This window comes from Pteropus alecto, unplaced genomic scaffold (genome assembly GCF_000325575.1).
Source record: "Pteropus alecto unplaced genomic scaffold, ASM32557v1 scaffold45, whole genome shotgun sequence".
Taxonomy (NCBI): Eukaryota; Metazoa; Chordata; class Mammalia; order Chiroptera; family Pteropodidae; genus Pteropus; species Pteropus alecto.
In genome coordinates, this window is record NW_006442491.1 from 32,117,889 (window position 1) to 32,144,330 (window position 26,442).

At 51.8% G+C, this 26,442-nt stretch overlaps 1 long non-coding RNA gene across 1 annotated transcript in view; it reads left to right on the plus strand.

Moving 5' to 3' along the window:
• The first annotated feature begins 7,272 nt into the window (after window positions 1-7,272).
• LOC107196366 overlaps window positions 7,273-26,442 on the plus strand; it is an 87,345-nt gene continuing 68,175 nt past the window's right edge. The window contains exon 1 of the long non-coding RNA XR_001517767.2: window positions 7,273-7,452. This is a non-coding gene — a long non-coding RNA (uncharacterized LOC107196366). The remainder of the gene's footprint in view (window positions 7,453-26,442) is intronic.

Genomic DNA, 26,442 nt, shown 5'->3' on the forward strand with positions numbered 1-26,442 from the left:
TGGAACTGAGCTCCATCTGGAGCCAGACCCTGTAGCCAGGTCCCGGGTGGGCCCCAGGGTCCTGGGCTCAGTCTCCACACTTCAGGGACAACCTTGGGACCCTGGGCAGTTTAGGGAGCCCCGGGCCTGGTTTCAGAAGGTCTGGTTCCAATCTCAGCTTCGTCACATCCCAGCCAACAGCCTTGAGCATTTAGCCTCGGTTTCTGTAACATGGAACCATCCGTAGCCCTCTCTCAGGGTTTTACAAGGAGGAATGATGTGAGGGCCATGCTTGGCTTCCTGAAGCCCCAAGTAACAAGGAAAGCATTTGATAAATAGCTAATTATAACGATTTCTTTTTAGCAGGTGGAAAAAGTGAGACTCAAAATCATTTCCCTAATTCATTATTATCGAGTACCTACTATGTTCCAGGTGTCTTGTTTGGCATTAATCAACTCAGGGGTTGGCAAATTATGGCCCTCCAGCCCATAGCCTGTTTTCATAAGTAAAGTTTTATTGGCACACATCATGCTTATTCATTTACATATCATCTATAACTGCCTTCACCCTACAACCGCAGTGTAGAGTAGTTGTGAGAGAGACTGTAAGACCCCCAAGGGTGAAAATATTTACTATCTGGCTCTTTATAGAAAAAGTTTGCCAATCCCTGGCCTGCTAGAGAAGTATACAATTTAAGCCAATGTATTTTCTCTCAATTCTTCCTTGTAAACTAATGAAAAACATTAAGATAATACTATATTATTTTGATTACCTTTATACTTAATATTTACACTTTCTGAACGATTTCTTTTTAGCAGGTGGAAAAAGTGAGACTCAAAATCATTTCCCTAATTCATTATTATCGAGTACCTACTATGTTCCAGGTGTCTTGTTTGGCATTAATCAACTCAGGGGTTGGCAAATTATGGCCCTCCAGCCCATAGCCTGTTTTCATAAGTAAAGTTTTATTGGCACACATCATGCTTATTCATTTACATATCATCTATAACTGCCTTCACCCTACAACCGCAGTGTAGAGTAGTTGTGAGAGAGACTGTAAGACCCCCAAGGGTGAAAATATTTACTATCTGGCTCTTTATAGAAAAAGTTTGCCAATCCCTGGATTAACCCATCGCAATTGGGTAGAAGGAGGGATCATCATCTTGATTTTACAAGATAGAAACTAAAGTCTTCGCTCAGCGTCTCTCACAGGGTTAGGTCTCGATAAACAGTATCTGGGTCTTATTCCTCCTCCCCTGCCCCTTAGGGACCCTCCCAGCTCTTGTTCCCGAGTGGGCAAGTCAAACCCTACAGTGAAGAGAACCCTGTCTGAGGGTCAGGTCGATCTGAGTCAGGTCGACTCCTCCCTTGCTAGTGCCTTGGGTGAGGTGTCAGTGGGGGGCGCACTTTGGGTGCTGGAGAAGCATTCTAGAGCTCCATGTCATTGGTGGTGGGGAGTCTCACTGCCCCCAGAGTCTGCCCCAAAGCCTCAGTCTCTCTCCTGCCTTGAGGCCTCAACCTGGTCCTCGACTGCAGCTCCCCATCCTTCCCAAGCTTCTTCCCCAGCCCCACTCCTACTGGTTTTGGGGAGCTCCGGCTTTGCCCTCAGCCCTTTTCCAGTGGTCCCAGGATCACTGAGAGGTGATTCTTCTTGTTACCTGGGGGGAAGTGACATTGGTGACTCAGGAACTTTTGGCTTCTCTCCGCCCCAGTATCTGGCATCATGGTCTAGGGCTGCTGAGAAGAGGCGACAGTCCTCTGATGGACTTGCCTGCTGTACCTCTATCAGAGCAGCCTTTCTGAATTAATCAATTCACTAATTTATTTCCCCAATGTTGGGTAACACTCTCGGCTCTGTAAATGGAGCTCTTGTGGTTTCTGCCCCTTCAGGATGCTGTGAGGATGAAATGAGTCAGTGAGAGGAAGCGCTTTGCGTGGCCCTGATCACGGTGGGCACTTGATACATATGCTCATGGATTCATTCACGGGTCCCCTGGACACTCTTCGAGGCCTCCCTAGGGCCAGCCTGGTGCTGGGTGAGGGGGAGAGGGGAAACAAAGGTGCCAAAGACACAGTTGTTGTCCTCATCTAAATGCTGGCGACTTCCAAATGTATCTGTCCAACCTGGACACTCCCCTGACTCCAGGTCTGAGTCTCCACCCACCCCTCCCCTATTGCTATGGTGGTGACAAATAGAGGCCCCAAACTCAGCATGGTCACATCCCCATTCCTGGTCTTCCCCTGAAACCACTCCTATCTCAGTTAGTGCTCCTCCATCCTCTGGGTGCTCCCCCAAACCCTGGAGTCTTTCTCTACCCTTTGCTCTCACTTGCCTCTCCATCTGATTGCTCACCACATCCTGTAGGCTCCACTTCTGAAATACAGCCAGCATCCGCCGCATCTCTCGGCTCCACTGCCTCCATCCCGGTCCATGCCACCAGCATCACTCACTTAGGGAATCTCACCCGCTGCAATCTGTTGTCCACACACAGCCGGAGGAATCCCTTTAGAACCTAAGTCAGATCCTGTTTTTCCCCTACTTAGAGCCCTCCCAGGGTTCCCGCCTCACTCAGAGTAAACACCAAAGTCCCTACGAGGCCCCATACGACCCCCTCTCCCAGCACATGCTCCACGTCTCTGATGACCTCGCATCCTCCCACTCGCCCCCTGGACTACTCCCTTCCAGCCTGACGGCGTCGTCGCTATTCTTCTAATAAGCCACGGACCTTTCTATCTCACAGCCTTTGTGCATGCTGTTCCCTCTGCCCAGGGGGAACATGCACCGTCTATTCACATGACTCTCTACCACACCCCCTTCAGGTCTCAGCTCAGATGCCACCCCTCAAAGCAGCCTCCTCCGAGACCCCCTCTATGCTTGACTTTTTCTAGGTAGAGGAGATGGCACAGAGAAAAGATACTTTCATGAAAGGGACGGCACGTGCGAAGACCTAGGAACACGAACAGTGGGAGGCGCGCGGTGGTTTGGCGAACTGGCGAAGGCAGCAAGGCAGGGCGAGAGGCCCAGGCGGCTGAGCTTCAGCATAAGGCATCGTCTGGGCACGGGGAGGAAGCGCTCTGGGCCGCGGCGAGCAGGCCGGGGCCACCTGGCTCTGTCACTCCGTGGCCGTGTGACCTCGGGAAGCTATGCCTCTCTCTGGACCCAAGAATCCTCACCTGCTGTCGGAGACCACTTTAGTGGACTCATTATTTGACAAATGGGGAAACTGAGGCTGCAGAAGGGCTGCTGTGATCTGGTTAAAGGTCAACCCAGAGATAGGGATAAGCCAGGGCCTGCTAGCGGTCACTCACACCTTGGCTTGAACAAGCTCCCTGGGTTCTTGGCTACCCAGTGAACCCCTAGATTCTGAAGGGCCTGGGGGGTGGGGTGAGGGTGGAGTTGAGGCTCCCTGCAGGGCTCTCTACACAGTCACAACATCCGTGGCTGTGACCAAGGCAGGTGACACGTGCTCTCTGGGAGTCACCGCTGGGCCGTGCAGCCTTACTGCACACGCTCCCCCTTTCCCACACAGCCTGACTCTGCTCTGCTCCCTGTGCTGCCATTTCCTGGCTGTGTGACTCTGGGCAAGTCACTTCCCCTCCCTGAGCCTCAATTTCCTCTTCCGTAAGGGGAGATAATAGTACCCGCACCGTTGGCTGTTGGGAGGATTTACGCTGACCCTGCCACCCTCGCCCTCTTGCTGCTCCTCACACATGCCGGGCAGGCTCCTCCTTCAGGGCCTTTGCACTCTCTGTTCCCTCTGCTTGGAACGTCTTTCCCAAAGATGGCTCGCTCTCGCTCCGCTCCGATGTCACCGCTCAGCGAGGCCTTCGCTGACTGACCCCGACACACCCTTCCTCACTTAGTTTGTCTCCGTAGCTCCTGCCACTTCCTGACGCATCTCGGTGTTTGCTCATTTGTCTGTCTTCTTGCTCCGGGACGGCAGCTCCAGTTTTGTCTTTTTCGGTCATCGTTGTATTCCCAGCCCCCGGCATGGCACAGCACGAGAAGGCAGAAGGTGCTCAGTCAAGACTGGTAGAATGGATGAGTGAATGAACGACTGAATGTACAGTGCTTAGCACCGTGTCCTGCCCCACAGTAAGGGCTCAACAGCCAATGCCGTGAATGGCGTTGCTTTGGCAGCTGCTTTCCAATGTCCCTTCACTCCTGGCCACTTCCAATCCGTCCCTCACCAGCCCGGCCTCCTACTTTCTCTGCCCAGCCCAGATCCCAGGCCCAGCTCCCTGCTGCCCATGCAGTGTTATCCCTGGGTCCTGGGTCCTGGGTCCTGGGTCAGGGTGACCTCTGGGGAATCGCAGGCCTTTGGTGTGGGCGCCCTCAGGCTCTGCCTCTGGCTCCTCTTACACCCTGGGGCAGAGGCTTCCGGGAAGCTGGCGGACCATGCTTTGAAGCTCCCTGGGTCAGACCCATGGAGCTCCAGGGCCTTCCTTTGGCACTGCCTGATGTGACCCAATTATTGCACAAACGGGGACAGTGAGACTGGAGAGGGGCGGCCGTGTCGTGTGTCTGGTCTTTGGGGCTCCTGAAACATCCAGGGCAGCTTCCAGGATGCTGGCTCCTCTGTCCCAGAATAGGACTGGAGCTCAGGCGCCTGTTTTCCAGATGGCGAGACTGAACCTCCTACAGCTTAGGGACCAGATTTGAATCTCATCCTTCCACTTCCTGACTGTGTGACCTGAGGCTTATCACTTGGTCCTGCCGAACCTCGGTTTTCTTGGCTGTAGAATGGCACACCAACAGTAGTCAGCTCACCGAGGCGTTTGGGAGGATAAGACCAGCCATCCCACCAGCATCTAGGGTCTCTGGCCTCAGCAGCCGCCCAGCCCCCTCCCCCAGTCCCCCGGGCCCTGGCAGCACTGGGCCTGGCGCTGCTCCCTCATCGTCGGGTGACTGACAGTTCCAGGAGTTTGTCGCTGCTGCTTTATTTTTTCCTTCCCTGACTTCTCCCCTACTCATTCTGTCCTGCCTTCTCCAGAACCAGCTTGTTTTTGTTTTCTGTTTTTACGGCTCCATAAATGAGTCACGGGCCTGATTTGATTTAATTTTGTTGTAATTGTTATCTTTTCAAGCTTGTTTTTTTCCACTCGGTTACTCACGAGACCGCAAAGCCTAAACAGGACGGGGCCTTCCCCGGCCCGCTGCCCGGCACTCATGGCCGGCCTCCCGCTCCTCTGGGGCTAGCGTCAGCAGCTCCTGGAGGACCAAGGTGGGGTTCGTGGGGCTTCTGGGAGGAGGTGCTTAGCGTCCCAAGCAGGACCGGGTGTCCTGAGGCCCAGGCTGTAGCCCCGTGCTGCGTGCTGTGCCACCCTGGGAATGTCATTTAAGTTCTCTGGGCCCGATTCCCCAGCGCCCTCCTTGGCAAGCTTCAGAACAGGGAGTCAAAGGCTCAGACATCTTGGGGCCGGGAGGCGACATGATGAGTGAGGTGGGCTGGGTGGTGACTGTGGTGAGCTGGGGGGAACAGGCCCTACTCGGGGGACCGCCGCCTCTTAGTCGGCACGCGGCCCAGATCTTTCAATTTACCAAGACGAGCCAGAAATCTGAGGTTGTATGTGGAAAGTCCTAATTTTTTTTTTAAGTCCTAATTTTTAACTGTTGTCCGATGCGTCAAAAACAACAAACTCTGTGACCACCTCTGGTTTAGAAGGTTCTAGAAGAGCCGGCCCTGCCCGTGTTCCAGCTGGGTCTGGCGTTCTCCTGCCCTCCATACCTTTGCCTGAGCAGTTTCCTCTGCCTGGGACACCTCCCCTCTTCCTCACCTCATTGTTCTCATCCTTCCGTGAAAGTGAGAGTGTCCCTGGCTCGGGGTCACCCTTTCAGTCATTTCTCCCATCGACAGTGAGCTCGGGACGACAATGGCCTTGTCCACTTAATTGTTAAAAATAAGAAAAATATGTTTCCTGGTTTGTTATTTGTTTCTAAAATGGGGCACAGTAATTCTTCAGTCATTCAAAAACTGGGGGTGTTGGGCTGGCCCCTCGTGGGGTCAGGAAAGGGGCTGTAGAAGCCAGTGAGGAGCTGGGGAGTGGAGGCTGGGGGAGAAGATAGGGCTCCAGCCAGGGGAAGGAGGACCGATGGCTGCTCCTCGAAAGCTTGGGTGTGGCCACGTGACCAGCGTACCCCATCGGTGCCAGTTTTATGAATCAGAAGTTGGAAATGATGGGGAGTAGGGTGCTGAGGAGTCCATTCTGGGGTGGGCAGGACCACAGTTTTGTCTACTTTTTTAGAGGCTGTGGGGGCAGGCCAGTTCTGGGGACAGTGACGAGGGCCCAGTGGTGGCCTCGGTGCAGACTGAATAATTTTGCAGAAATGACTCTGTTCATGATTACGTTAGGTTGGTCAAAAGCCGTGAAAAGGACATTGCACTGTGCTCTCATGCAATTTCGTTTTAATATATTTAAATATATCAATACTCGCTTCATTTCGTTCATTCTAAGAATTTGTGTAATTATATGATAAATGTGTTAGGTCAAAGAGAAAATCAGTTTATTTTCACTTTGCCAGATAGAGTCCTAGTTAAGTTTCTCAAAGATCAATCTTTATTTTGAAGTTTTGCCCTGGTTCCTGGTGAATTCACTTTGTATGGCTTTTTCCTAGACCAAATTGTCTACCTTAATCTTCCAATCTTCCACCTGAGGTCTCCAGAAGTCCCCTCCCTCCCACCCCAGGCACAGCTCTTGTTCTGTGAGGGGTACCAGAGCCTCCAAAGCTAGGGCTGATCACCTACCACCACGACTTGAGGCCTCCCAAGCTCCTGGTCCAGCCCCTGCCTCCCCCTCTCTCTAGCCCTTTGGTCTTTCTCCAAGCCAGGACCAGGGTGACCCTTCAGTAGCGTTCCAGCCTGAAATGGAAGCTCACTGGATGCTTAAGACCATGGAGTCCTAGAACTGTACGATTATTCCCTCCAGGTCAAAGAATCACTGGTTCTCGATCAACCAGGCCCTTGCAATTCTAAAATTTTAACGCAGGAGGCCTGCTGGACCAAGCCACACACTCACTCAGTAAATATTTATTGAGCATCTATTATGTCCCAAGCACTGAGGAGACAGCGGTGAACAACTTGGATGAACTCCCTGCCTTCATGGCACTTTTGTTTCAGCAGGGAAGACAGTCAAAGAACAAATGAGTCAAAGAAGGAGTATGTCTGATAGTGAAACCAGTGGTAAAGGAGGGTGAGGACTGTGGGGGTTGAAATGTGATATGGGCTGTCACAGAAGGTACAGAAGGCCAGAGAAAAGTGAGGGGGCCTCCGATGTCTGGAGCAGGAAGTTCCAGATGGTGGGACTAGCAGATGCAAATACCCTGAGGTGGGAAAAATTTTTGCATTGTTGGGGAAAGATAAGGAGAGCAATCTGGCTGAGTAAGCAGGGAGAATGTGTGGGAAGACGAGGTCAGAGAGGCCAGCAGGGCCTGTGGACCATGGGAAGAGGAGTTCAGATTTTATTGCAAGGAAGGTAAGAACCCCTGAATTCTGAGCACAGGAGGGACAGGGTCTGACTTTGGTTTGAGCATTAGGTTTCTCAACCTCAGCACTATCCACATTTGGGCCAGATGACTCTCTGTTGTCGGTGGTGACCAGGCAGTGTGCCTTCTTGTGCATTGGAGAGGATTGAGCAGCATCTCTGGCCTCTTCCCCACTGGAAGTCAGTGGCACCCATCCCCTTACCCAATGTGACAATTAAAAATGTCTTCAGACATTGCTAACTGTGCCCTGGGGTACGAAACCCCCAGTTGGGAGCTACTGATCTAAAAGGATCCCTCTCACTGAGTATGAGAGGGAGTGGGGATCGGAGAAGTGGTTGGGTTCTGGATCTCTTTTGAAGGTGAACTCAGCAGGATTGTCTGGATTGCACCCGGAAAGAGAAAGAGAAAAAGAGAATGATGAGTTGAAAATGACTCCAGGGCTTTGGCCTGAGTCGGGGGTGGAGGGGGGTGGGGGGGAAAGTGCTCTCTTTTACTGAGAGTGGGAGCTGGTTGGGGGGCCATTCAGGAGGCATCTCCTTCCCGATGCCAACTGGGTAGATCTGGGGCAGGGCCCAGAACCTGGTATTGTCACAGCCTAGCTCTAGGTGATGCTGAGTTTTTCAAACTGTGCTTCAAAGAATGTAAACAACCAGAGGATTGACCTTAACTACAAGGGTATCTCTTCTAGGGGTGAGGACAGGAACAAGTGGACAGGGGTTCCTCACTTCACCCAGCTCAGGAGATTCTGCCTAAGATGTTTCTAGAAGGGGTTCTGAGACGGAAGGAAGCCTCAGGACCTCAGCTCCAGTGTAAGGATTGCAAACTCAGGTGCTTCCGGGGCCAGGTGAGCAGCATGCATGGTGACGTGGCTGTTGAGAGGGGCAGGCCCATCTGAAGGGTGGACACTACTCAGTTTCAGCCCAATGTCACTATGCAGGATGGCCAGGACTTCCATTTTTTAAAAAAATTTTTATGAGAAGCTGTAAATCTGGATTGATTTTTAAATGTGGGGGCAAATCTATAAATATTCAGGCCAGATTCAGCGCGAGGGCCCTGAGTTTGACACCCGTTCCACTGCATCTTTCTCATTCTGCAGGTGGGAAGGGTCCCCAAGAGTCAGAAGTATAGCTGCCCCAGAGAGGGGCACATTCTCCTGGGTCTGAGTGGGGCATGGCGCTGCAAGGGAGGTCGAGCTTGGACTCGGCTCTGAAGAAGGCTCAGATTCTGTCAGAAAAGAGGAGAGGGCATTTCTGGAGGTGCGGGAGTGTGGGCAGGGGTGCGGAGGTGGGAGTATGGAAGGCTGTTTTCGAGGCGGACGGAGATAGGAAGAGATGGAGCCAGGAGAGAGGAGACAGAGACATGATAATGGGGGCAGGGGAGGGAGGTGCTGGGAAATCAGCGAAGAGGCTGGACCCAAAGCAGGGCCGGAAAAATCACAAAAGAACTTTAATGATATTAATACTTTCACTTCCGAAATTGTTTGACAACAAGCGGCTCATTTATTTTACCACTGACTTTGGGTTCTTGGCAATCCCCGTATACACCAGGGAGTATTTGCCCAATGAGGAACGTTCTCGTTTGCAGATTGTTTTCAAATGAGAGTTTGAAAAATTTTGAAAATTTTCATAAACACTACATTAGAAATTTAATACTGAATCGTATTAATGGATTAACGAAAGATTTATTAGTTTCAATTTAGCAGGTTTCTTTAAGTACTTTAGAGGCAATACAATTTTTTTTTTTTTTTCAAATCTCCCTTGCAAATTTTCCACCTCACAGCAGCCAAAATTTGAGGTGACATGTGCAAAAATAGCTGATGTGTAATGATAGCAAGGGGTAAGTGAGGTTTAAAGAGTCTGGGAGAGTTCGCTTTCGGGGGGAGGGGTCAGGGCAGGCACCCTGGAGGAGGTGGATTTGACTCTGAGTGGCCCAGGATGGGTGAAATATAGACCAGGCAGATGGGTTAGGGTGAATGAATGCCTGCCAGGCGGAGGACCCCGTGTATTTGAAAGTGTGAAGCTGGGAATAATGAGATGAGAGTTTGGGGCTGGGGCCAATAATGGTGGTGGGCACTGCAAGAACCAAAGAGAAAAGATGAGGCCCGTCAGGCTCTCGGCCCGGCCCGAGAGCACGGAGTGGGAAGAATGGAGAGCTGACCTCCTCCGTTCAGGTTGCTTGTGGGTGCAGGAGGGCAGCAAAGAATGTGGATGTCTCGTCCTTCTGTCCATGGCCTAGAGCCCTTCCCCTCATCCCAGCGGAGTCATTTTAGGTGACATCTAAGATCAGGTCACCTGTGCTGAGTGCCTACACAGTGCCCAGCCCTGCGTGGAGGGCTTCTGAGTGTCCGCTCACGTGCATGAGGGAGGTGTTATTAAGACACCTATTTCACAGAGGATGCGGAGGCCCAGAGAGGTGAAGCGACATGCCTGAGGTCATGGCCAGGAAGCGGCAGAGCGGGATCAGAAGGCAGACCTGCCCGAGCCCAAAGTCCATGCTCCAGCCACTGCTCTGTACTGACCGACGCTCATGTGCTCCCACCAGGTCTGGCTTCCTGGGACCCAAGTACCACAATCCTCCCCATTCGTCAGAGGGGTAAACTGAGCCTCTGAGAGGTTGAGTGGGAAGGGGCAAAGCCAAGGTTTGAATTTCCAGGTCCACTGGACTCGAGCCCACTCTCCTTCCAACAAATGACACAGGTGCTTGCCTTCCCAGGCCGCTGTCTCCTCATCTGATAAATGGGGGCGAGGACACAGCCCACCTGATAGGGTCCATGTGAGGATCAGAGGTGGTGCATATCAATCGCCCCGTTCAGTGCCTCGCATTTAGTAGGTGTTTTAAAAATTGCGGCTGTGATTATTTGTGTCGTGGTGGCTGCATATGAAATGAGTCAATTAATGTAAGGCACTTAGAACAGTGCCTAAGTAGCACTGATTTTGCCTAAGGGCATATAGTAGATGCTCAAGAAATGCTAGAAGGTGTTATTATTATTATAGGATCTCCCACAGGAAGGCCCACTGTATCCTTCCCAAATTGCCTTCCACTTGTTTCTTCCTTCATCCGACAAACTGACCTCAGAGCCTAGGTTAGGATTTGGAGGTGAGGAGGATGCAGCCTCCTGCCCATCGGTCAGAGATGCTGAGAGCACTGGATGGTGAGTCCAGAATTCTGGGTTTGAACTCTGGACCTGTCGTGTGACCTCTTGAAAGTGCCTTGCCTGCTCTGTGCCTCAGTTTCCTCTTTCATCTGCAGAGCCTGGGTCAGGCTGCCCTAGGAGATGCCAGTCCCACACAGGGATGGGGGCGGTTCCTGTGTCTCCGTTGGCCACCAGTCCCCAGCTTCTGCCTCTCGAGCTGCAGGCCCGCCCGGCTCAGCTGTGACGACCAACCAGCCAATCTGTTTACTGAACTGGCTGACCCCTTCCGGGAACTCGGCCCAAGCTTCCCAGAACTCGGGTATTAATGACCCGGAGCCACATGACAGAGCATGACACAGCACTTCTGGGCACAAGGCAGGGCCCAGAGGGGCGCGTGGGGGGCCTTGGCCCAGCACCCCCAGCCTGACTGGCCAGTGAGTCACCCCAGCCTCCTGACGCTTCCTGATCCCGGCCGCTCTGCTACCCTCCACTACCCCCAGGACTTTCTCATTCTGCCAGGGCCACCCTGGGACCCCTGGACCTTTGCTCCAGTGACCTAGAAGAGGTCTTGGTGATTGAGGCTGCTCTCTGGGGTTACAGATGGGGAACGTGAGGCCCAGAGGACTCGGGTAAATAACAGTGAGTGTTTATTAGGCACTTACTGTATGTGAGGCCCTGGGCAAACATCCTAGTTTTGCAACAACCCTAGAACTAGTGTATGCCAGATGGGGAAACTGAGGCCCAGAGACGGGGAACAAGGGCACGCAGCAGTGCGGGGAAGCGCTAAATCCACGCAGCTCTATTCAGCCTCAGAAGGTCCCCTTTCATTCCCTCGACAGCTGGATGAGGGAGGGGCCATGTAGTCTTTCTCACAGCCGGGGAAACCGAGGCATAGAGAGACTGAGTACCCCGCTTCAGGTCTTAGTACGCGTCTGCCTCTGGGACCTGTGCTCTGAAGCAGTGCCTGGCACATAGCTATAGCACTCACGTGGTATCTGCGGGCTGACGAGCTCACATAGGCTTTGGAGTCAAGCAGAGCTGGGTTCAAATCCTGACTGTGACTTTCTCTGGCTGCTTGGCCTGGGGCACATGGCTGCACCCCACTGTGCCTCAGTTTCTTCACTGATAAAGGGTGACTGTGGTGATCCTGACCTTGCAGAGTGGTGTTTAAACAGACAGGGAACCGTGAGCACTGACATTCATAGTTTGCATCTTCTCCTAGCCCAGTTCTCTGAAGCCGGGTTGGGGTCAGCCTCTGGGCCCCACACCTGCCTCCTTCGCCCTTTGCTGCCCAAGGGCAAAGTGAGGGCGGTGTCTTTTATGGGGCTGGGAACCAGACAGGCTCTGGGGCTCAGAGGGGGGCCCCCGCTGGCAGCAGGAGTGGGGCCTCCTAGTTCCCAGCCCCTGAACTTTGGGTTGGGGGCTGGGCGTGGGCAGGGGCAGGGCAGGACTTTGATGATCTTCCCTTTATTCTGCAACCTGCTGGAGTATTCCATACGCCAGGGGAGACAGCACCGACAAGGTTTCTGCCTGCTTTCTTATGGAGGAGACAGAAGACCAGTGAGCAAACACATGAATAGATAATTTCAGCCAGGGAGAAGCATCATGACAGAAATACACAGGGGTGTCGTGGAGCTGTATAGGTCAGAGAGGGCTTCTTGGAGGAGGTGACCTGGAGAGACATCTGAAGGAGGAGAAGGAACGGACCCTGGAGGAAGGGATTTCCAGCACTGGGGGAACAGCAAGGGCCAAGACCCTGGTGTGGGTTTGCACTTGGAGTGTTCCAGGAAATGCAAGGAGGCTAGGTGCCTGGAGGTGGGTAAGGGAGGGGAAAGTGACAGGAGATGATGCTGGAGAGGTCAGCAGGGGTCAGATCAGGTAGGGGTTAGTGGGCTGAGAGCCACTAGTAGGAACTGAGTAGGGAGGGGACTGATGTGACTCAATCTGATGGACAAACCTTCACTTACTATGACATTCAAAATTTCTACCTGACAGATGAGCTCCCTATGGCCCAGGCCAGGTTTACCCAGAAGGTCAATGGCAGGGTGGGATGAAACCACAGTGGCTGGACAGCCAGTTTAGGACAACAGCCCCTAAACAGAGGGAAGTAGGGACATGGGCTGAGGAGTAGATGGCTCATGGGTCAGAGGGGATGCCCTCTAAGCTGAGGCTGAGGCAGAGGTGCTGGAAGAGTGCTCCTGGTAGAGGGAACAGCATACAGGGAGGCCCTGAGGTGAGAGTCGGGTGTGTTTGGGAAATCCATCATTGCTCAGGAGTCCGGAGAGGGGAGAGGTTGGCCTTGGGGCCAAAGAGAGAAGCTGGAATTTTATTCTGAAGGCCTACTTGTGTGCCAGGCCCCGGCTGGACCTTGGGGACACCAAGACAGGTACATGTTCACCCTCCATGGTCCAGAAGTGGGGGCAGCCTGGAGAGGGGTCAGGGCCTTTTACAAAAGACACTCAAGGTTCAAATCTCAGTGCTGCGATGTCTTCACTGTGTGACCCAGGGCAAGTCACTTCACCTCCCTGAGCCTGAGCCTTGGTTTTCTCATCTGCAGATACCACCAGGAAAGGTATTGTCAGACTCAGTGACATCATTCTTTCATTCACTCATACATATTTGGAGCACCTACTATGTGCTAGGCAGTAGACTGGGTGCTGGGAACACGGCAGTGACAGAAACCCCTGCTCTGACGGAAGAGGTGGTATGGAGTAGTGAGCAGTTAAGAACATGGACTCTGGAGCCAGATGGCCTGGGTGTGCTCCAGGCCTTCCACTTATTGACTATGTGACTTTGGGCAACTTGCTTTACTTCTCTGAGCCTTATGTGTAAAATGGAATAATTATACTACCTGCCCTCATAAGGACGTATGAGTTAATACACGTAATGTTTCTAGCACAGAGTCTGGTACACAGTAGGTGCTCAATAAATGTTTTCCATGCTTGTGCTCAAATGGGGGAATAGACAATAAGCAATCAGATGTGGGTGAGTGGACGAGATGGTGTCTGAAGTGAGGAGTGACAATACCAGCTCTTAGTACCAAGTGAACATAGAGTAGGTACTCAATATATATTTCTCCTTCTTTGTCACTTGAGCCCAGCTTGGACTAGGATAGGGGCCTGGAGTTTGGGAGTTGGCGTGAATGGGAGCCATCTTTGCAGATTCAGAAACCCAGGGCTGAGCTGTGTGGCTGGGGAGGGTAGAGACGTCCCCACGACCATCTTGCCCACCATGTTCCCTGAACCCTGTCGCCAGCATGGTTTGCAGCCTGGGTGGCTGGGGCAAGCCAGGGCCTGTCTGGCAGGTCCCCAGTAATGACACTCATTACACAGGTGTCTGGCAGTGCAGGGGGAGGCGAGGGCCCCAGGGGCCTTGTTCACATGGCACCCAGCCAGCTCACCTCAGGCCCTTCCTCATCCTTTATGAGGCTGGTGCCCAGGGCAGGCAGGCGGGCGGGGAGAGAGGAGCTGGCACTGGGCCAGCTGGCGACTGGTAAAAGGAGGGAAAGTTGAGAAGTTTGGGTGCCGAGGGCTGGTGTGGAGGACGGGGTGCTGGGCCCCTGGTGGTGGTGGTGTGTCTACACGTATGCAGGTATACACAGGGATGCAGTGAATATGTACACCAGTCTAGGTGTCCCTTCGTCCTGTTTGTGTGCAGGTAAAGAATTTATGTAGATGAAGCATCGACAGCCCCCAGAGTGGGTTCGAAATCCTCAACATCCATTTTAACTTCTTCATTTAACCTATACTAATTGGTAGGGCCCAGGCTGTGTCTAGCCTGGGCCTCGCGATGTCAGACTCAGTGCCGGGTCGGCCGTACATTTTCTGTCTAAAGCTCCAAATCCAGGGAGAGGCAGATGTGAAACCAGTGGGGTGAGACATCCCAGTAAAGCCTTAGGTAGAAGAAAATAAGGCAAGATGACGAGAGAGAGCAACAGGATGGAGTCAAAAAGGAGAGCCTCTCCGAGAAGATGACCTTGGAGCTGAGGCCTGAAGGATGAGCCACCATGGCAACATCTGTAGGAAGAGAGTTCTGGTCAGGAGGACTAGCAAGTGCAAAGGCCTTGAGGCAGCACCAGCTTGTTTGTGGGGCATCAGGAAGGCCCTGGGTAGAGGAGTGAAGGAGATAGGGGGTAGGAGGTGAGGTCAGATGTGGGCAGGACCAGACCCCATGGGCCAGGGTCAGCAGTGTGGATCTTATTCTGAGTGCAATGAGAAACTTGGCACATGGTGGGCACACAGATGCCCAGCTCCCCTCACCAGGATGAATGGGTTTGAAGAAAGTAGGGGCCAGGCCCGCTGGGTGTGGGAACCATCGGCTTTCATAGCTACAGACAGGAACGTGGGCTGCTCAATTTATGTTTGAACCTATTCTCTCGGGTTCAAACCCCTGGATCCTGGAGCCTGTTATTAAGCTGGCTGCACCCTGGGGCGCCTGCCTTTATCCCTAGACAGGGCCCGGCCCGCCTGCCCTGAGGTCGACCCTGGCCCCCCAGATGAGAGTGGATAGGTAGGACTGGTGAACCCATGTGCTTGTCTCAGCCCCCAGCATTGCCACATCTGCTTCTGAGAACTGGAAGGAGACTGTAGAACAATGAGCATCTCATTTACAAACTGGGAGACTAAAGCCCAGAGAAGAAAAGTATATGTCCCAGGGCCTCATGGCAGTACCCAGGAAGTTTCTGTCACAACTCAAACTTCTTTCCACTTCCTCCCGTATTGACTGAGCTCTCTCAGTGTGACTCTGGCCAGGGAAGTACTTGATGTCTGGGCAGGGCCAAAGGGAAGAGCTGAGGCCAATTTGGGAGGCCTCTTTTAATTGGGCCCTGTAGGAAGAACTGTCCAACCGTTGAGACAGTGAGTTCCCCATCACTGGAGGCATGTGAGCTGCCCCAGCTGACAGGTCTTCATCTGCTTACAGGGTTGTAGTGGGTTTTGGATGTATGAGAGGCCATTTCTCTTTAAGCTCTGTCATTCCACGGGACCTTGGCCTAATCCTTCCTTGTTCAAGCCCATTTCTCAATTGTAAATTTAGAAAAGTGGTCAGTAGAATGACATCAATAAAAGGACAGTCTTGATGATGAAACTCCCCTGCTTCCAGCCTTTCCTGGGCTGCCCACTCCTCAGGAGACAGCTATAACCTTCCCTGTGGCCCAGGCAGACATCCCTCAGCCCTGGCTTCTGAGGCCTCTCCCTCCCTCTCTCTGATGATATCATTCGGACTGCCTCACTGTTCAGATCGCTGTCCCTTCTTGCCTCAGGGCTTTTATAGATGCTGTAACCACTGGATGCCAGGCCAAGTGCTTTCCATAATTTAAATCTCACCAACCCTATGAGATAAATACTAGTCTGGGATCCATTCTACAGATGTAGAAACTGAATTTTAGAGAGGTTGAGTCTCTTGCCCAAAGCCAAAAGCCACATAGCTCGTAAGCAGAGGAGTTAGGATTTGAACTCAGCCACCTGCAACTTAACACCACTCTCTTTTCTTGTTTCCTATGTAGCTCATCTTCAAAACTTTGCTCAATAGTCTCCTTCTCCAGGAAGCCTTCCATGACTACCCTCCCAATCCTTCTCCTATGCTTTTCCTGAGTTTCCCTGTTGCTGCACTGATCACGCTGCCTCACAATTATCTCTCTTTTTTCTTAACAGCTTTATTGAGGCATAACAGATACATGATAATTGGCACATACTCTAGTGTACACTTTGATGAGTTTTGACATATGTCTGTACTCATGAAGCCACGAGCCCAACCAAGATGGTAAACATATCCATCACCTCCAAAAGTTTCCTTGTGCCTTTTTGTCATTCATCCCTCCAGCCCCCACCTCCACACTCCCATCAGCAGGCAGCTGTCCATCAGTTTCCTGTTGCTGTAGATCCATCTGCGTTCTCTAGAATTTTCTGTAAGTGGAATCATATAGCATAGTCTTCTTTGTTGGTTTTTTTTCCCTCAGCATAATGATTTTGAGATTCATCCATTTTATTGTGACCATTATCTTTTTAGGTATCTGCCCCCCTCCCTATCAGACTGTGAACTCACTGGGGCCAGGACTTTGTCTTGTTTATCTCTGTGTTCCTAGCACCCAGCTCAGTGCTTGGCACACAGGAAGTACCTGATAAGTGTTGACTGACTGACTGGCTGGAAGGAAGGTGAGGATGTGTCCACGTGGGAGAAGAGGAGACACAGTTGCATGGCAGAGAGGAGCCCAAAGACCGATTAAAAAAACAGCCCTGGAATGATCTGGACGCCTTGTGGCCCCATCAGATAAGCATATCCGCTCATCCCTGTGGCTGTCTCCTTGGAACAAAGATCTGCATTGCACAAGGGTTGGGTTTGGGCCGAGGAGGTGCTTAGTGGCCCCTTTATCTGGCGTGGGCATCCGGCTCCGTGTTCTAGAGCTGCACAGCTCACGCCTCCCGACAGGCTGCAGGGTCTGCGCTTCGGCTGTGGCTGTGGGAGGGCAGGTGGGCGGTGGGAAGGGGGAGTGGCCGCCCCATCCTCTCCAAACCAGTCGGACACCTTTGCAGCAGTTTCTGGAGGCGCAGAGCTGACTGAGTAAGGGAGAGCAGGAGGTCCCATAAAAGGAGGACGAGGAGGGAGAAATTTAATTAGCGAATCATATAGGGAATTTCCAGTTCATGCCCCATCGGGCTGGGCAGGGTTATCATGAGGATTACTCAGGCGGTTTCCAGGTACTAGCCTCAGCCGAGAAGGCTCAGCGAGGCCCGGAGGCCTCCAGAGCTTCCTTGCTGGCTGGAGATTCCACTAGCTGGAGTGAGAAAGTGGCAGGAGCGGACAGAGTTACATCCCAGTACAGAGCCTGAAAAAAAAGCCGACTGTAAGCATGCGCTTCTTGCATCGGTCCTGCCGAGATGATCTCATTGCCCATTTCCCAGACTGGAAAACAGAGGCCTGGAGCTGTGGGGCTGGCTGAGGTCACGTTGGGGCCACGGGAATGGGGAGGGCTTAAGAACCAGGGCTCGTTTTGGAGTGACTCCACAATAACAACACTCTTTTGACAAATGCTTATTGAACACTTAACCGCATACCAGGCACTGCGCTCAGCTCTAGGGGTTAAAAAAAAGGAGTCCTGGGCATGTACTATGTTGCCTCTTACTTCTTGACGGAAACGTTTTTTAGGGCGGAGACCGTTTTGTGGAACTTCATTTTCCTGTGCATGGAAACAGGGAGTTTGGACCAGACTAGCATTTTCCAAATGGGGTTCGGAAGGACACAAATTCTCTGGGATGTTAATAGGAGGGAGACAGGGAAAAGGGTTCCATGGTCCATGAGTTTGGGAATTACTGTGTTTAACACTGTTAATATTCGTACAGGACTTTTCAGAGCCTTTAATGTCTTAACAAGCTCAGCGAATGGGTAGTCTGTGAGTCACTTTCTGAGATGTCTAAGGGAATCTGTCCTTTGTTTTTCTGTCTTTCATGCCCACTGTTTTCCTATCTTTATGAATCTTGGTTTGGATGCCACTTCCTCCAAGGAGTCTTCTCTGAATGACCAGATGGATCTAGGTCCCCTCTTGTGAAGGCACCTGTCCGGAGCTTTCTTTGACCTCTTTCTTAATATTATCCACCTTGAATTGTAACTATCCGTTCTTGTCACTAGACTGTGAGCTTCTTAAGGGAGGAACCAGCTGTGATTCATCTCTTGGTCTTGGTACAGGGAACAGAATGAATGGATGGAGAATTTAATGGGTGGAAGGATGAGTGATAATTTGATGGAGGGTGGATGGTTAAATGGATGATTTAATGGCTGGGTACATGGGTGGATGGATGAAGGAACTGTTTATGGATAGATGAAATGGATAAAGAGATAGATAAATGAAAGAAGAGATTAATCAATGAACAAAATAATGAAGAATTGAGTTAATGGATGGATAGATGGATGGATGGATGGATGGATGGATGGATGGATGGATGGATGGATGAATGGATGGATGGATGGATGGATGGATGGATAGATGAGTAAAAAATTAGCAAATAAATGGATAGATGGCTAATGGATGGAAGGTTGAATAAATAACTGGATGATAAATTATGAGATGGGTGGTGTGGATGATTTCATGGCTGAATACTGTGAATTATTGACAGGTGAATCAATATATAAACATATAATTAAATGAGAAAATAAATATATAATAGATGGCTAGGTGAATAAATACATAAAGGGATAAATGGATAGATAGATTGGTGATTCCATGAATGAATGGATGTGCAGATTGATGGATGGTTGGATGGATAGATAGATGGGAAAGTGGATGGATGGGTCAATGGATGGATGGAAGAATGAATGGTGGATTAATGAGTGGGTGGGTGAGTGGGAGAATGGATGGATGCATGATGCGTGGATGAATGGATGAATGAGTGGATAGGAGAGTGGGTGAACGTGTAGTGAGTGGATGGGTGCTCGAGCGAATGCATATGCAATGTCAGAAGGTCTGAATCGAGGTCAGGATGGCGGAAAGATCCCTGCATCCCTTCCTGTTGCAGCAGTTTATCAAGTTTTTCAAAGCAATGAACTGTATCTTCAGAAATTGCACATAGACGCCAATTTTAAGAGAGTTGTGGTCATCGAGCCTTGTAGTCACCTACAGACCCTTGGTGAAAAGCACAATTAGTTTCTTTCCATTTCTCAAGCTCTGACCTTGGAGAGGAACTCAGGCCCAGAGGGACGAAGGCAGCTGAGATGGGACCGGAGGGTATCCCAATGGATGGGGCACTTGTGTATTTGTTTGTTCATTGGACAGCATTTCTGTTACTTTTCTGAATGCCGGTAAGAAGATTCCTACGGCGCCATCCTGTTCCTTGAAGGGCTCACAGTCTGGTAGGAAAGACAGACAAATAAACAGAGGTTACAGTCAACAAAGGCTAGCTGGGGCTTTGGTGGGGAATCCTGAGACATCCCATTTAGAGTCCATCGATATTCAGCATCCATTTACATTAATGTCCTTTTCTAGTTGGAGGCTGCAGAGACTGGAAGACTTCAAGTTACATTTCCCAGCCTCCTTTGCAACTAGGGTTCTGTACATTCCTTAGGTCCTGCCAATCAGATGTCTTCCCGTAAGAGTCAGAAAGTGGAGGATGACTTGGTTTTGCCTTGGCTCTCACTCTGCTGACGAATATGGTCATGGCCTGCGTTTTCTTGCAGCAACATGCCATGCCTGGTTACAAGTTTGAGAGGTGGCGGGGGGGCAGTCTAGAGTGGTGGTGGTGGCCTTCTAATCTCTGGATCGCTACTGTGGGGGTGCATTCTCAAAGCTGACAGTTCCCCACCATCCTGACCGGCTGAGGTGGCAGCTCCCTTCATGGACCAGCCCTGGCATGTTGTTCCAGAGTGTCCCAGCCCTTCTATTGATTATGCGTGTGCCTGGCTCCCTGAGTTCAATTCTTTCAGTTTAAAACACCTGGAGGGGTTTCTGGGTCTTTCAGCTATAGCCTGACTTACACACAAGGGGCTGTAAGACCCCAGGGACAGCTCGACTGGACTTAGGAGGTCAGGGAGGGTTTATAAAGATCATGACACTGAAGTAGAGTCCTGAAGGACGTTCGTGCAGTAGTCAGACCAGCGGGAAGGGTGGGGGAGGGAAGACTACTCCAGGCAGAAGGAATGCCTGTGCAAAGGCTCAGAGGTGAGAGAAAAGACAGCATATTGGAGAACTTAGAGTAGCTCAGGATAGGGCACAGGGCAGAGGCTGCTGGACCACATGGGGTTTGAAGGCTGGCCAAGGTGTTCGGGCTTCCTTCTAAAGGTGAGCTACATCTGATAGCTGCAGGAAATCGTACATGTCACCCAGCTGCTATGGAAAGCTGGATTTGGAGATGAGGGAGCTAATCCAGGGCAACTAGTGCGAGGCCAGTGCAGTCACCTGGCGTGGGAGCGCGAGGCAGACATTGCAGACAAGACTCCTTGGCCTTGATGACCAATCGGATTGAAGATGTGGAGGGGAAGGCATAAGAAATGATGCTTGGACTTCCGGCTTTAGCCATCTGTAGATGGTGGGGCCTTCTATGGGAAGGGAAAAGGAGGCAGAGGAGCAGTTTAGGGGATAAGCTGCTGAGTTCCCTCCAGGTGCATTGACTTGGAGGATGCCTGAGGCCCATCCAGGAGGAGGCATTTGGGAAACGTGCAGACATGTGGCTAGAGAAATGAGATGTCAGGGCTGAGACACACAGATCGGATGTGGACTGGGGTCCATGACTCTGGGGAAAATGAGATTCCCAGGGGAGTAGGTGAAATATTCATTCAACAAACACTCCAGGAGCTCCTGAGACAAACCCTACGCGTTCATTGCTGAGCATCCAGCACCTGGCCCAGGGTCTGGCCACTAGTTAGATGAACCAGGAGGAAGCCCCGGGGCGGAACCTTGGAGGATGGGCTGGGTTCTAGCCGGAACGGATGGGGCGAGGCCCCCCGTGGTCGAACACGTGGGTCTAGCGCCTCTTCATGCCCGTTGTAGGGCCCTGGGCCAGTTGTTTTCCCTCCCTGAGCCTCAGTTTCCTCATCTGAAAACTGATCATAAAGGGATATGGTAAGATTCAAAGTGATGTTTGTGGGAGCATTTAGCTTGGAGCATGTTGGGTGGGGCAGAGCTGTGAACACAGGGCTTTGGGGGGTGACCAGGGGCACAGAAAGTCACCTCCTTCCCCAGATTATAGGGACACGGCAGACAGGAGAGGGAAATTAGGATCTGCTTGGCAAACACATCCACAGCTGTGTCCCATGTGAGAAAAGAGACCTCAGTCCCGCCCAGGCCCCCTTCCAACCCACAGCCAGCTGGAGCAGGCGGGCGGGAGGGGGCGGCCCCTGGAGTGGAGGAGGGAGGGGGACCTGATTACAGGAACCTTCTCTACAGTCCGTCGGAGCTGCTGGCGCTGGGCTCTGGCCACCATCCTGACCCTCAGGTCTTTACTCAGGATCAGGCTGTGATCTGTTCCTTGTCAGACTTCTGCAGTTGGCCAGGCAGAGGCTGAACACCGGAGGTGCAGTGGGCTGAACCCAGCCCTCGGGTGGGCTTCGTTAGGCCCACGCAGAATTTTTTAATGAGTGGAGTCAACATTAAAAAATCTGTAGCTATTACATAAAAACCTGTGCTTCTGGCTCCACTAAGAAAATCTGAAGATCTGGTTGCACTGGATCCCCCGTTCCTAAGAGGACCCACTCAGCTTCAGACAGGGCACAGGCACCAGTCCCCACCAATCCCTCTTGTCCCTCTGAAACCGAAGCCAAGGAATGGTAACTATTTATGATCTTGTCCTGGCCCGCTTCACTCATTTAAAAGCCGTGCCTGGCCGCTGGCGATGTTGAGTTTTCAGCTCTGCAGCCAGTCTCTTTTTCCTTCATGAGCCCTAAAGCCTCGGCTCTGGTTCCAGCCCTGAGCCCCCCTAATCTCTGCCTAACATGAACTCCTCAGGGTCACCGTTTGCCTGTCCCCTGCTCCACAAGGCCCAGCACCACGCCCTGGGGGATGGGAGATGGGCTGAGACTTGGCTAGAGACAGCTGGACCTGTGGGAGGCAGACCCACATCTGCTCTGAGATGTGTCAGCTGGGCCTGGTCACACTCTTCGTAGCTCATCTCTGAGGCATGTAGGACCAGGCTCTGTGCTCTCGGCTCAGCCAGGGTGGCGGGTGGGGCCAGGCCCAGGGACGTGGTGTATGTCAAGGCTGCACGCAGCAGGCTTGATGTCTCAGCTGCAAACACATTGACTGAAAAGAAGAAGGAGGAGGGGAGAGAGACAGAGCTGCTTTAGCAGAAAATGGTCTAAACACAGAGGTGGAAAGACCTGAATTCATAGCCTTAGTTGCCATGTGACCTTGGGCAAGTCACATGACCTCCCTGAGCCTCCAGCTTAAGGTGGAGCCAAGGAGAGGCCCTAGAAGTGGTAATGTGCCCCAGAGGGGCAGCCTGGAATACGGGAAAAAATAATCACAGACTTTGGGCCAGATCAACCTGCCCCTTGGGAACTGGGTGACCCCGAATGGATCACATCTCTATCTGGACCCTAGAACAAACGTCATAAGTTCTGTTCCAGCTAAGCCCTCACCAAATTATTCTGAGGGGGAATAAAGAATTTATTCATTCAACAAATATTTATTAAGTACTTCCTGTGTGTCAGGTGCCATGAACACAGCAGGACACGAGACAGTCAAAGGTCTCTGCCCCCATAGAGTTCACACTTTTGTGGGTTGAGAGACAATAAACAAGATAAATAAGTTGTTTATCATACTTGAAAGGATCAGTGCTACAGAGAGAAATAAAGCAGGAAAAGGAGATGGGACATGGTGGGGATTTAAGTAGGTGGGGCAGGGACACCTCAATAAGTGGGTGACATCTGAGCAACAAGCCGTAGGAGATGAAGAAGGGAGCCATCGGGAGGAAGGGTCTTCCAGGCAGTGGGAACAGCCAGTGCAAAGGCCCTGAGGTAGGGTGCGGCGAGAAGGAGGCCCATGTGACTGAAGCAGAGTGAGTGAGGGAGGGAGTGGGAGCAGGTACAGGCAGAGAGGAGTGGGGGGCAGAACATGCAAGGCCTTGTGAGTCATTAGAAGGAATTGGGCTTTTTCTCTGCATGAGGTGGGATCCATGGAGAGTTCTGAGCGGAGGAAGGACATGGTCTGACTTGGGTTTTCATGGGATTCCTCTGGCTGCAAGTGGAGAATGGGCCGTAGAGGCCAGGACAGAAGCAGGGAAAGCAGAGCAGAGGTGACTACAATAGTTTGCAGCATCGGGCATCTCCAACTTGGTCGCCCTTGAGTTACCTAAGCACCTACTGTGTGTCTAGTTCTGGTTCTGTCCCTGGGCAGGGACAGAGGCCACATGGTCTGGGTTCAAATCCCAAATCTGTCAACTAGTAGCTGTGCTATCCAGGCAAATTACTTAATCCCTCTGGGCCTCAGTTTCCTCATCTGTGAAATGGGGAGAATAATGGTGTTTATCTCCTAGGGTGATTAGTGAAGCCAGTGAGATGATGTGAATATTTACTCAGAGTATGCAGTAAGCACCCTATCAGTGCCAGTTGTTATTATTATTACTGCTATTTACGACCTGTGTGGCCTTGGGTGTCACCTTCCTGTGCCTCAGTTTCCTCCTCTGTGAGATGGGGTAATAATACTGCCGCCTCCATGTAGTTTCCGTGAGGATTAAATGAGACTAATACCTGTAGATGGTGCCCAGACCGGGTATGCACTCAGTGACTTTTTTTTAAAGATTTCAAATGTAGAACTTATTTAATTCGCTAAGTTATCAGTGATCTATGAATAATCTCTGTGAAATCCTTTTGTTGTCCCCTTAGTCAAACAAATGCTCATTTGATTTAATTGAACTTAAAATAAATGAGGTGAGGAGAAATAATTCCCAGCCTCGGGACATTCACTGTAACCCAACAGGGCAACAGAGGCACACGTGCTTCAGGGAAAGCTGAGGAAGATCAAGGTCAGCGTATCAGCCTTTCAGGTAATTATTACTGTGCAGCTGTGTGACCTTGGGCAAGTCCCTTCCCTTCTCAGACCCTCGGTCTCTTCTTCTCTCCATGGGTATGAGAGCTTCCTACGTCCCCTCTCTAGCTCATAGGATTATGGTTTGGCTCAAACCCATCACAGTTATCATTTATTAAGTGACATTAAGTGTGCAAAATAATGTCTGTTATCTCCCTCTTCCTGCCTGTTCCCTCCCTCTTAGTATCGAAAGTTAAGTGCCCCCTGTTTCTCAGGAGAGGACAGGGAGGCTGGGGAGGTGGTGGGGATGTAGGCCCAGGGAAGGAAGGAAGTGGGGGTGGGGGCTGGGGCTGGGGCAGGCTGGGCTGACGCAACTGTGATGTCAGAGACAGGCCCCAGGCGGTGGCCAGCCTGGTGCTAATGGTGTGCTCTCTGCTGGCCTGGCCCGGGCCTCCGCCCCCCTGGGGGGTGCCCACTGCCCCCCTTAACCCCTTCCCAGCCTCTCTTTCCCAGACAGCCTTCCCCCGGGCCTGGCCTTGCCACAAGATTCCCAGATTTCACAACTGGGGCTGGCGCTGAATCATGTACAGTAAGTCCAGGGAGAAACTCCTGGCTGCCCGGCGTCCACGGGGCAGGACAGCCGCCAAGCCTGCCCTCCCTCCTGACAGGCTGAGTGGCTGCCAGGGAGCCAGGGATCATCCCTCTGAGCTGCTGACCAGCTGGGGGGTGTCAGGCAGGACACACAACCTCTCTGGACTCCGCAAGGAATCAAAGATTTGGGGTTGTCTCTAGGGAACCTGGAAGCTCTGGAGGGCTGGGGGTAGGGTGTGGTAGCTGCTGGTGACCTAGAGCGAGTCCCTTCACCTCTCTAAGCTGCAGTTTTCTTATCTGGAAAATGAAGATAATCACAGGACTGACCTCATGGGGTCACTGTGAGGATTAAATGAGGTGATCTGTGCATAGCGCTTGCTTAGCACAGTAAGTGCCTGATAAATATTATTGTTGTGATGCCGATGGTTCTGATGACACTCTTTAAGACCCTGGAGGAATTATTCAGCCCTTTGGGTGACATTTCCCCTGGAACATCCACCCCTCCCCTCATGATACAAATTATTCTTATCTTTCAAAAACTTCTTTATTACCTTAACATTTATTGAGCATCACTGTGTTCTAGGCACTCTACTGGGTCTTGAAATACAACTGTGAACAAAACAGAAAAAATAAAAGCAAACCTCGGTTCTCATGGAATCTATATTCCGGGTGAGGGAATCAAATTTTGAGATCATTTTAGTGAGTGATCGGGGCTCTGAAGGAAATAAAGCAGAGGTGTGATGGACAGAGGCTGGGAGGGCCCCTTCCAGGAGGGGATGTTTGAACAGAGACCCAAGAACGAGGGGAAGTCAGGTGCAGAGGTGTGGAGGACAGTGCTCCAGGCAGAGGCAGCCCCTGGTGCAAAGGCTGGATGATGAGGGATCTGGGCACGTTCCAGGATCTGCCGGCCAGTAAGGCCGGAACTGAGGGAGTGACAGGGAGAGAGGTGTGAGGTGAGCTTGGCAGGGTGGGCACCGGCCTCCGGCCCTGGACCAGTGGTCCAAACCCCAGGCTGCCTAGTGACTGACCTGTACCTGCAGGAACAGCTACCTCACTAGGGCCTGCTTGGCCTCTTCCCATGGGGAGCCCCAGGCCTGGGAGCTGCCCACTCATAGTGAAAAGCCTCATCCCTGGGTCACCACAGGGCCAGGCCCCTGTGCTGAGGTGCAGCTGGGATTCTCATTCCCTCCTTCAGGTGGGGTGAGGCCCAGAGAGCTTTGGGTCAGGTGGCCACGGGGACATGAGACTTGAGAGTGGATTTTCCTGCCTCTTACGAGCTCAGGGCTTTGGCATCTGTATCTCAGAGCCTCAGTGTCCCCACCTGTGACATGGGCATGGTGCGGCCTCATGGAAGGGTTTAAGGGAGGAAGAGGGGCTCTGGCTTCAGTTTCTATCTCTGCTTCCGTGCCCCAGCCCAAGGTGGACCCCTGAAGAGATGAAACGTCCAGGACAAGGCTGAGCTAGGACATGTACGTGCGTGCATGTGCGTGTGTGCGTGCGTGTGTGTGTGTATGTGTGTGTGTGTGTGTGTAATAGATCAAGACCCAGGAGCCACAAGAGAGGGAAGAGGGAAGGAGTGGGCTTCCAGGGGCAGGGGGCAGCTGGAGCTGGGGGCACAAAGGGAGCTAACATGAGGCCCAATTAATATCCCCAAGGGTGTTTTAAAAATCCTTTCTTTGTTTCTAGAAAAGTCCTTCACCAGTTCCCATCAGGTCATGGAGGCCAGGATGGCTGATGGCATGGGTACCTATGGCCTGACATGTCACTTCTGCACCTAAACTGAGGCAGATGGAAGAATGAAATGGTCAA